The sequence below is a fragment of the Asterias rubens genome, chromosome 17 (assembly GCF_902459465.1).
Source record: "Asterias rubens chromosome 17, eAstRub1.3, whole genome shotgun sequence".
Lineage (NCBI taxonomy): Eukaryota > Metazoa > Echinodermata > Asteroidea > Forcipulatida > Asteriidae > Asterias > Asterias rubens.
In genome coordinates this window covers 9714513-9726079 of record NC_047078.1, presented here as the reverse complement: position 1 = coordinate 9726079, position 11567 = coordinate 9714513, and the positions used below count along the sequence as shown (strand labels likewise).

The following is an 11567-nucleotide window of genomic DNA, read 5'->3' as shown; positions in this document are numbered from 1 at the left end:
ACAATTTTAAGTTTCAAAGATTTTATTTCACCCAAGAAATATATAAAACTTAAATATGTAAACCCTACTAAAGCAAGTATCTCGTTGCAATTTTCAAATTCTATGTCATGGTAAATGACATCTTGCGTAAAACTGTCAATTTGTTTATTAGCAAAAAAAACAACACTTTTTACTTCCAATTCATCGAGCAAGGATTTACATAGTTTCATATAGTTGCTCTCCTGTGCACATTTATTTATATGAACAAATTGACTAGACTTGTAGTTACGCTGTATTTGTAGGACTTTGTATTTCAAGGAATGAAAGTTTAAACATTTTAGCACAGTAAAATAAATAAACTGGGTGCACACTTTTGCTAATATTAAGGAGCAAACACATCAAGTATGAACTGATATATTCTGCGTAGCATTGTGTGCTAAACAAGGGAACTTGTTGAGTGCAATTAAACCGTAGTTGTATGCTCACTTAAATCTATGCCTCTGTGTAGACATACCTGTACATCTTCTGGGTAACTTGCGGTTTGAAATCTTCTCTTGTTTTCATGTTCTACTTTTTCAAGCAGTGTGTAAATCCTCTACAGTAGCTCCGTTGTATTTCATATCCATCTATAATATATAACTAGAGGTACATGTACAGTTTTTGTTTACTACAAAAACAAGGTGTTCGTGGTGAGTGAGTGAATGAATTGGTGACAACATTTTACCTCATCAATCCAATGACTGGTTAAGGAGTTATGATTTTTTTTACAAATTAAACACCAACTTCCGGTTTGCATCGGATAAAAGGTCAAATAGGGGTTACTTTTTATGTAGCGCGTGATAAGTTTATTAAGACCTTTTAAATGATGGATTGGTTGTAAAAATCCAATATTTGGTTTAGAAGTTATGATTTTTTCAAATATAAAGTTTCAACTTCCGTTTTGAACCGGAAGGTACTGTCAAATGAGGTCACACTTGGTAGCGTTGGTGATGTCTTTTGAGTTCTTTCTTTTGACGTATAGATGATAAAAATCAAATCATGTGGTTTAGGATTTTTTTATTTTTCAAACATTATATATCAATTTCCAACTTTAACTGGAAGTCAAGGTCAAACAGGGTCGCATATTGTATAGCACTTGATAAGTCTATTAAGACCTTTCAGATGATGCATAGATTGAAAAAATCCAATGTATGGTTCAGATGTTATGTTTTTTTTCAAATATAAAATTTAAACATCCGGTTTGAACCGGAAGACAATTTTTTCAGGTCACAAATTATAGCGTTAGTAATGTTTTTCAAAGCCTTATCTGGAGTAGTATTTTTTCAAAGAATTAACTGCATCTTCCTGTTTAACTGGAGGTCAAGGTTTAATAGTCAATGTTGTGTATCGTTTCTTAAGTTGTTACATACCTACCCAATGACGTATCAATATATAAAAAATCAAATGTGTGGTTGTGAAATTATTTTTCTTTGACCAATTATTTTCAACCTCTGGTTTGAACAAGAAGCCAAGTTTAAACTGATTTCATTTGTGTAGATCCTGACTAGTTCATTAAAACCTTTCAGCTGATGTATGACTTGTAAACATTTTATAATTATGTGATGGACTATCTGAAGGTGTATAATGTATCTTACTACTTGTAGTTTTGGTGCGAGACGTTGTTCATTATTACTCAACTATTGCGATTCACCGCGATTCACTCAGCGCTCGATGTTACTAAAAACGTTACAGTGCCCTCTTTCGCTGGACTAAAGAGAGCACTTTTGGGAATTCCCCCCAAAAACTCGGCGCTTGCACTTCATAGCGTACATAGCGTGCGTTGTTGATCAAAATGGGGTAAACGCGTGGGTCAACAGGTGCTTTGACGTCCCTTTTCGACTGATGTAAAGGTCCAAATTTTGTTATTTCTGTGCAAAAGATTGAGCGGGATTGCTGTTTTACAATCTGAAACAAAAATTACGTTGAAATGATCAGTAGTTTTAAAAACATGAATACGATAAGATTTTATGAAATTTTCAACTTTCGTTTTGCACTAGAATTATTAAAAATATTTTACGTGTTCTGTGAAGCATTTGTCCAACTTTTAATGATCTATCCGATGATGTGTAGATTGTCAAAATCCGAATCATAGTTTTTGAGTTATGATTTTTACAAATATTAAACTTTGATCTAACGTAATTCAATTCTCGATGACATCATAATGACGTAATTAAGTATGTGTTGTCTTGATACTGAGGTTCAACTATCTGTTGAGTTTCAACATTCCATTCAATCTCAATCTTGAGTTATTCCGTAGAAAAGCTCGAAAGTTGTTTTTTGACGAAAAAAACCCGAAGGTGAACTTCGACCCAGGGTAACGACCCGGATGCTAAGGTCGTACGATTTTGACGTTAACTTTTCAAATGTTGCCCCAGTCGTGGTCTATCAGATGCGAAAACTTTGAACATCATAGCTTTCATATTCGTTGAGATACAGCAAAACGAAAATGGTCCCTTTTCAACTTTAAAAACCTTGTAATTTGACACCTAATGACGTCATCATGACGTAATGAAAACTGTGCCGTCTTCGTATTGAGGTTCAATTGTCTGATGAGTTTCAAGGTTCAGTTTGGCTTGAATCTTGAGTTATGCTGTAGAGAAGAGTTGACGGTGAAGAAGAAGGAAGATGGAGAAGAAAAAAAAACAGAGGAATAACAATAGGTGTTCGTGCTGAAATGCACGAACACCTAATGAATGTCTGTATGATAGCAATATTTACCAATCAGATGTATAAAGACATTGAATCCTACTGTCAACTTCACCATGTGCCCGCTTGGTCTAGAGTGTGGTGTTCGGTTTACAGGACGTCAAAGTGTGGTGTTGTTTACAGAACTTCAGAAAGGTGTCCAGTTTACATGCCAGGACTTCAGAGTGTGGTGTTCAGTTATAACAATAACAATTCTTATAAGCGCGTTGGGAGTATACAACCTGGGCAGTGTTCAGTTAACAGGACTTCCGAGTGTGGTGTTCAGTTTACAGGACTTCAGTGTGTCGTGTTTACTTTATAGGACTTCTCGTATTTTCATTGAGCAGATCCTCAGGGAGTACCCTAAACCTTTCCAGCTCGACCATTTTAAACTTTCCCATTCCACATAACCCTGAAGGTGGTAATGGCCATTTAGATTAGATTTCATACAGTAGTTAAACCACCATCCTCCCCTATTACCTGTTTCCCTTACACATTTTCCATACATAAAACTATCATTGTCCTGATCCTTGGTACTGAAGGACTGGCCATTATGATACGCCATTGAATCTCCAGCTGAACTGTTGCCATCATAGGAACCAACATGGAGAGTGTACTTATCACCTGATATAGCGAACTCATCATAACTGGCCCAAGCTGTGGTTCCGTCCCAATCAGCCATATTTACCATTAATTGCCATTGTCCTGACGTAGTAAGGTCATGTATGATGTCATTACCCAGCCAGAACTCAGTAGAGAGATTACCAAATCCAGATTGGTATTCTGCCCAATTACGATGAAAGTAAACTGAGCCATCTTGTCTCCTCTGCAACACGATCCAGCCTCCTCCATCTTTCTCCATATCACAGTAGACCTTCACTCATTCAGTCTGACAGGCAGGGTAGATGTTGTAGATGCCGTTATTATGGCTACCATTCTGGTATAACTTCAGACAACTACTAAACTGTTCAGAGTCTGGTGCTGAAAGTGAAGGAGTTTCCAAGTTGTCATCATAGTAGGCAACTCCTTGCAGCTCATTGAAGTCATCGGGGCTTTGAGATTGAGTAGCATTGTTCAACTGACAAACATGGCTACACGTGTAGTAGTTGAATGATGCACAGTGTGGATGTATAGAGCAGTCTCGCCCACAGATCACAGGAGATGACACATTCTTCCTCGTAAGCACATGATTTCCAAACGCACGATTATGGGCCTTATTGAAGTCTTCACTGAACCGTTTTGTGCAATCACCTTTGCAACTTTCCACAATGAAAACAACCATTGTGACAACAGCTATGAAGGTTTTCATGATGAATCTTCACTTGGTGGTGATCTCTAACTGACTTTCAGTTAAATACAGCCTTATTCGCTCAGCGAGGACCGCACTTCATTTTAAGCATTTATTAATCACTTGGTCACTGTTTACATGCAATTAAGGATAGTGCAGCCTATCCAATTAAAGCCATTGGACCCTTTTGGTACAGAACAAACAAAAAAAGTTTTACAAATAACTTACAGGGTTTACAGAAGGTAGTGGTGAAATACTTCTCTTGAAATATTATTCCATGAAATGCTTTACTTTTTGAGAAAACAGTAAAACAATATCAATTCTCGTTAACGAGAATTACAGAATTACAAATTTATTTTAAACACATGTCATGACACGGCGAAACGCGCGGATACAAGGGTGGGTTTTCCCGTTATTTTCTCCCGACTCCGATGACCGATTAAGCCCAAATTTTCACAGGTTTGTTATTTGATATAGAAGTTGTGATACACGAAGTGTGGGCCTTGGACAATACTGTTTACCGAAAGGGTCCAATGGCTTAAAAGGTATTGCTGGCATAAACTAAGGGTTTGCATAGACTGTGGTGTTACACTATTGCAAGAATTGCATTTATTTTTGTCCATTAGTATAAATTATAGTCTAAGGTTGTTCTAGAGTGAAGGCATTTTTATTTGAAGCAGCTAATTGGTCGTTGAATAATGCATACATCTAATAGTAGTTGAAGGTCTCAATTTGTAAGGATTGTCTCAGGCTTACTGATGTGTTAAACCTATTCCACTGTTAAGACATCCTGTCTACCTTGCGAGTGACTCGAAATTTGAAATCTTCTCTTATTTTCATGTTCTACTATTGCAAGAAGTTTGCAAATCTTCTCTAGGAGCTCTACTGTATTCCATGTCCATAAAATGAATGCCTGGTGATTGTAATATTTGCCATCCAGATGGGTATTAATACATCGAATCCTGCAGTTAATTTCTTAATACCCGCTTCGTTTAGAGTGTGGTGTGTAGTTTACAAGACTTCAGTGTGTAGGTTAGTTTACATGACTTCAGGGTGTGGTGTTCAGTTTATAGGGCTTCAGGGCGTGGTGTTCAGTTTACAGAACTTCAAGAGTGTGGTCTTCTGTTTACACGACTTCTCTTATTTTCATAGAACAGGTCTTTAAGGAATTTAAGTAACCAGTCCAGTTAGCCCAAAGCAAACCTTTTGCATAGTGCGCATGAGTATGATGGTAGTAACCGGCATTCAGATGTGCATGACTACAAGCTTTAAACCACCATGCTCCGTGGTCACGTTGTGCACAGTCTATACCAACCTAAGCATCATTGTCCTGATCCTTTGTACTGAAGGAATGATCATTATGATACGCCATTGAATCACCTGCGGAACTGTTGCCATCGTAGTAGCCAACATGGAGAGTGTACTTATCACCTGATACAGCAAACTCATCATAACTGGCCCAAGCTGTATTTCCGTCCCAATCAGCCATATCTACCCTTAATCGCCATTGTCCTGAATCAGTAAGGTCACGTAGGATGTCATTACCGAGCCAGAACTCAGTGGAGAGATCACCAAACCCAGATTGGTATTCTGCCCAATTACGGTAAAAGTCAACTGATCCATCTTGCCTCCTCTGGAACACAATCCAGCCTCCTCCATCTGTCTCCATATCACAGTAGACCTTCACTCCTTCAGTCAGACCAGCAGGGTAGATGGTGTAGATGCCACTCTGACAGCTGCCAGCCTGGTATAACTTCAGACAACTACTAAACTGTTCAGAGCCTGTTGCTAAAAGGGAAGGAGTTTCCAAGTAGCCATCATAGTAGGCAACTCCTTGCAGCTCAATGAAGTCATCAGGGCTTTGAGATTGTGTAGCATTGCTCAACTGACAAACATGGCTACATGTGTAATAGTTGAATGATGCACAGTGTGGATCCATAGAGCAGTCTCGCCCACAGATCACAGGAGATGGTACAGTCTTCCATTTAAACACATGATTTAGTAGGACTCTGTTGCTTGCTGGATACAGGTTTGATTTGACTCGTTGTTGACAATCACCATGACAATAATGTATCAAGCAAGTCAGGAACAATGTTGTTACCATCACTTTCATGATGAGATGTTTTATGATAAGTTCTTGAGACATCTTCCACCCAATGCTGTTATTTGCTAAGACGAATAAAGATTATATCGTCTACTACCAAGTTGAAGGAGTTCACCCACACATTAGCCCGTGCGAACCATGTGTCAGCGACCTCAAGAAGAAAGCCTTGGGCAACCTCAACCTTATCAGAACGGATGTTCAAAGTTGGATTGTCAAAGTCCTTAGTAAAATACCTTAATGACCTTTTTAATATTGTACTCATCGTGTTACTCCCAGTAGTGGGTAAACAACAACATCTATTGTATAGTATCAACTGAGCTGGAAGTTAATTTCACGCAGTAATGGTAACCTAACAATCTGCTTATTAAGCAGTCTGTATAAGCAGTTAACTACTTAACAAGGTAGTCCATTAGATTTATTAGCAGAGTGTAAGCAGGTTGTTGACAATGCTTAATTGTAATAAGCAGCCAAAAGGCAGTCATTTGAAGTCAATGGCCTGTCCATAGGCAGTGGTGAGCAGTCATTGGATAATTAAGTGCCGTTTCCACTGATACTTGTGTCCACGGTCAAAACAATATGTGTAGGTTTACTGTGTAGATGGAGTGGACTTATAATAATAATATTAATATTGAAGTGATAGCCCACATATCTACCAAACGAGGTACTCAAGGCTGCTGAGTATATATACAAACTTTCAGAAAGATAGGCTATTGAAGTGATGAATTCTGAGACCCAGTTATGCAGCACCTAAGGGTTTACAAGGTACTCCGGCACATCAAGCAGCCATAGCCAGAAACACCAGGGTGAATCCCTTCTCTTTTTGATCGTGCACTGGGTTCTTTTACATGCGTTGCACAACACATGGGACCAATTGCTTCACGTCCCATTCGAATGATGAAGCATTGGTTAAGTGTCTTGCTGCAAAGGACACAAGTGTCACAGACTTGGGGTGCAAGTAAATAGAATCAACCCTTTAATTTAAATCCTCACAGCCCTTTGCCATAGTAACAGCTCATTTTGTCTTTTTGGCCATTTGAAGGAACATGTTGCCTCGGATCAGTCGAGTTAGTCTTTTAAAAGCGTTTATAAACGTTTGTTATAAAAGGCATGGTTAGAAAGATGTTTTGAAAGTAGAATACAATGATCCACACACATTTGCCTCGAAATTGCGTGGTTTTCCTTTTACTTTGCGAACTAACACGGTCGGCCATTTATGGGAGTCAAAAACTTGACTCCCATTAATGGCCGACCATGTATATTGAAGAGGTAAACGGGAAAACCACGCAGTTTCAGGTGATACTTGTGTGGATCATTGTATTCTACTTTCAAAATATCTTTCTAATCATATGCATTTTATAACAAACGGTTTCCAAACGCTTTTCAAAGACCAACTCAACTGATCCAAGGCAACGTGTTCCTTTCAGGCTAATGTTGGGGGTCTGAAAAACATGTTTTTAGCTTAAATATACAGGCCAAACTCCACCCTACCAAAATGCAAAATTATTACATAAAACATTGTATATCACTACAAAATAATAATTGACAAAATATTCCATAAATGTCACCCTTATGCTATTTTTAGAACAGGCATTAGTTACAGCATGTTTTTAGAAATTGCAAAGTTTTAATTTTTCACCTTATTTTGGCCCTTAAAATCGCAACTTGCTAGGGGTCTCAGAATGTTTTCCTTTCGGTTGTGATTAGGGGAAACATTGGTCTTTTAATGTCTGGTGAGAAAAACTGGGGCAATTGTTTTCTGGTGAGAAAAACTGGGGCAATTGTTTTCTGCCCCCAATTTTGTTCTCCAAACAGGGAAAAATACAAAAAAAAATACGTTACAATTTTTTAGGACTATAACATCCTGTTGGACAATTCAAGTCATGAGGATTTAATTCAACATTTTTGCACAGTAAAATATTTGAAATGAAAACAAATGTTGACAATGAATGCTAAAAATTGAGTACATGTACAATAGCAAAGTAATTTTTTAGTATTATGTGAAAGTTTTTGCGTAGCATTTTGCTGTGATATACAATAGAAATTGTTGAGTGCAATTGAATCATAGTTGTATGCTCACCTAAATCTATCCCACTGTGTAGACCATCCCTGTACATCTTCAGGGTGACTTGGGATTTGAAATCTGCTCTTATTTTCATGTCCGGAGTGTGTTCAGTTAACAGAACTTTAGAATGTGGTGTTCAGTTTGCATGACTTCAGAGTGTGGTGTTCAGTTTACATGACTTCAGAGGGTGGTGTTTAGTTTACATGACTTCAGAGTATGGTGTTCAGTTTACATGACTTAAGAGTGTGGTGCTCAGTTTACAGGATTTCTCGAATTTTCATAGAGCAGTTCGTCAAGGAGTACTTGTTACCTTTCCAGTGGCTCCATTTTAAACCTGCGTGTAGTACTGATTCCACTTGACTCTGATGGTAATATTGGCCATTTAGATGTGCATAAAAACAGCCATAAAACCACCATGCTCCTTTTAAATCTTGCGCACAGCCAGTGTCCAAAGCATCATTGTTCTGATCCTTGGTACTGAATGCTTTTCCATTATGATATGTCAATGAATCACCTGCTGAACTGTTGCCATCATAGGAACCAACAAGGAGAGTGTACTTATCTCCTGATACTGAAAACTTCTCATAACTGGCCCAAGCTGTTTTTTTCGTCCCAATCAGCCATGTCTACCCTTAAATGCCATTGTGCTGACTCAGTAAGGTTATGCAGGACGTCATTACCCATCCAGAACTGAAAACGGTACAAGTAGTGATATTTGTCCCAACCAGCCATATCTACCATCGATTGCCATTGTCCTGACTCAGTAAGGTTACGTAAGATGTCATTACCCAGCCAGAACTCAGGTGAGAGATCACCAAACCCAGATTGGTATTCTGTCCAATTACGGTAAAAGTCAACTGAGCCATCTTGTCTCCTCTGCAACACGATCCAGCCTCCTTTATCTGTCTCCATATCACAGTAGACCTTCACTCCATCAGTCAGACCAGCAGGGTAGATAGTGAAGATGCCACTCTCATGGCTAACAGCCTGCTATAACTTCAGACAACTACTAAACTGTTCAGAGTCTGGTGCTGAAAGTGAAGGAGTTTCCAAGTTATTTTTTGCAATTTTGTTTTTATGACTTAATAATACATTAATATAAATGAGGAAAGTGTTTTTGAAAATGTTTGACAAGGGTCAACACAAGCATGGTGCCCCACCGAGACGCAATCGATCGAGACTTCTCAACTCCTTTCGTTGCATGCATGTGCTGTACATGAGTATGTACATATACATAAACATGTACATCTAAACCAAACATGTACTATGTGTGTACGTGCGGCGTGTGTTTGTGCGTGCCGTGTACTGTGTGTGTCACGGCACCGCATGTAAAAATAAATAGTGTTTTTCGCTACAGCATCATGGCGGCACAGCTGGGGACAGGGGGAGTCTTCGCATTGCTGCAAGGGATCTAGCATGGTGTCTCCACAAACCTCACATATTTATATTTATTCATTTACTTTTACATAAAAACTGCAATAAAAACATGTTGTTATTTGTTTTTGAAAGAATGGTTACATGTTCTTGTGTTTGTATTTGTACTCAAACCATCCAATTTCAACTGGTGTTAATTAAGTCAGATACATGTATTCACAAATCAGTGAATAGACAGTACTGCATGTAGGGACTATTGATATTTACATAACAAATTTGACACGGTAAGTTTTTCAATTGAGTGCGCAAAATAAAAAAAATATCGGAACATTAGCCTACCCTAATTTTCAGAGCCATAAAAACTTTAAGCAAAAAAAAAAGTTATTGCCTACCTACCTACCCTATTCTCCTGCCACAGTGTAATAGGAAACACAACTATTCTTTTGTTCGGCCTTATGGCTGTCGCTAAGGGTTTAGCTAATGACCTGTTCATTTCCACTTCTAAGATAATATTGAGAGCCATCTGTTGCCATGCCTTCCTAATTTATTCTAAGTGTATAGTCTTTCCATCTTCTATTTTGTCTTCCTCTTTTTCTGGTTCGGTCTTGAAATCCAAATGGTTGTTTTGCCTGACTACCAGGGTCCAATTTTATGTCTCCGCTCACCGCCAAATTCTGCCCTTTTGATCACAATTCTTTGCTTACAGGCAAAGTGCCAAGTTTCTGTGCTAGCTTTGTAAGCAAATGTGCCAAGATAAAATGGACAATGCACACGCAGCAGAAGCATAAATTTTTGTTCACCCGTGAAATACCCCTTACAAAAAAACTCTATAGAATTCTATAAAAAAAAAACTATAGAAATTCTATACAAATTTCTATAGAAAAGGGTATAGAACCCTTGTAAATAATTTCTATAAAATTTCTATACAGAATATATACAATATCTATACACATATCTATACAAAATCTATACAATTTCTATACAATTTCTAAAGAAATTCTATACAACCTATAGAGTTTCTTTAGAAAATTGGGCCACTTTTCTATACAATTTCTATAGACATCTATAGCAACCTCTATAGAATGTTTTATAGAAATGTATAGATATTGTATAGAGTTTTATAGGGCAGTGGGGGTGGGGGAGATAACAACTCAGTCTATTTTTCGTGTTATGCTGAATGATTAGAAAATGGGAAAGCAATAGGCATCTTGAATTACACAATTACAAATTAAAACGCATCTAACGTTTATTTTAGTCAATTCGCTCAGTTAGCAGCTTGGGTTTTCAAAAATCAGTACAAAATCTATTAAAGAAGACTTTCTCTTTAGAGAAATTCAGCGCTTTGTAGAATTCTATAGGACATTTTCTTTACTGCAATATAGCACTACAGAGAATTCTATAGAACATTAATGTCTTTACTGCAATAGCACTACAGAGAATTCTATAGAAAATTTTCTTTACTGCAATATCACTACAGAGAATTCTATAGAAAATTTTCTTTACTGCAATAGCACTACAGAGAATTCTACAGAACATTTTCTTTACTGCAATATCACTACAGAGAATTCTATAGAGAATTTTCTCTATAGAGATTTTGCCTTCACATTTCTATAGACATCTATAGAAAATAATTATTCTATAGATTTATTTTTGCCTTTCTATAGATTTTCAGGATTTCTTTAGAGCTCTATAGAGCCACAAAAATTTGCCCTGTTGTCGTACCTCCTTGCCTGGTGGCCTTCCCTCAGCTTCTTGTCAGGAAGAAATAATGTTGAAAAAGAAAAGGCAACTCTAGATAGTTCATTCATCTCTGTATTTTACATTTATTTCCAGACAAAGTGATACATTTGTAAGATAAAAATGACCAGTGTACTGTCATGACTGTATGCCTTCCTTTCGTGATCATGGTGATATTGCAACCTGGTATATCTATCATTAAAAACCACAAAACCACAGTGGATGATAATAAATGGTTAGGGGTTGACTTTGTGCTTTAGTATGCATTCACCACATGCAATCATACTTCAGGCTGTCAT

General features: G+C 37.6%; 1 pseudogene; it reads right to left on the bottom strand.

Annotated features, from left to right (window-relative positions):
* Window positions 1-5117: 5117 nt before the first annotated feature.
* Window positions 5118-5930, bottom strand: LOC117301785 (annotated as a pseudogene).
* Between the last annotated feature and the right edge of the window lie 5637 nt (window positions 5931-11567).